The sequence below is a fragment of the Penaeus monodon genome, chromosome 27, assembly GCF_015228065.2.
Source record: "Penaeus monodon isolate SGIC_2016 chromosome 27, NSTDA_Pmon_1, whole genome shotgun sequence".
Taxonomy (NCBI): domain Eukaryota; kingdom Metazoa; phylum Arthropoda; class Malacostraca; order Decapoda; family Penaeidae; genus Penaeus; species Penaeus monodon.
The window spans coordinates 13,838,643-13,838,846 of NC_051412.1; positions in this window are offsets into that span (position 1 = coordinate 13,838,643).

Genomic DNA, 204 nt, shown 5'->3' on the forward strand with positions numbered 1-204 from the left:
CCTACACCATTAGAGGTACTTGAGAGACATTTTCACATCATCCCTGATCCTGAGATGCTGAATTTCCGACCAATGTTACATTCTGGATCTTCCGAGCCAAGTACCGATGACGCAATCATGAGCGAGCGTGCACACTGAAGTGACGAAACGTTTGTTCCCCTATACTTAGTCCAAACGGAAATTAAACACACTACCACTTTCTCC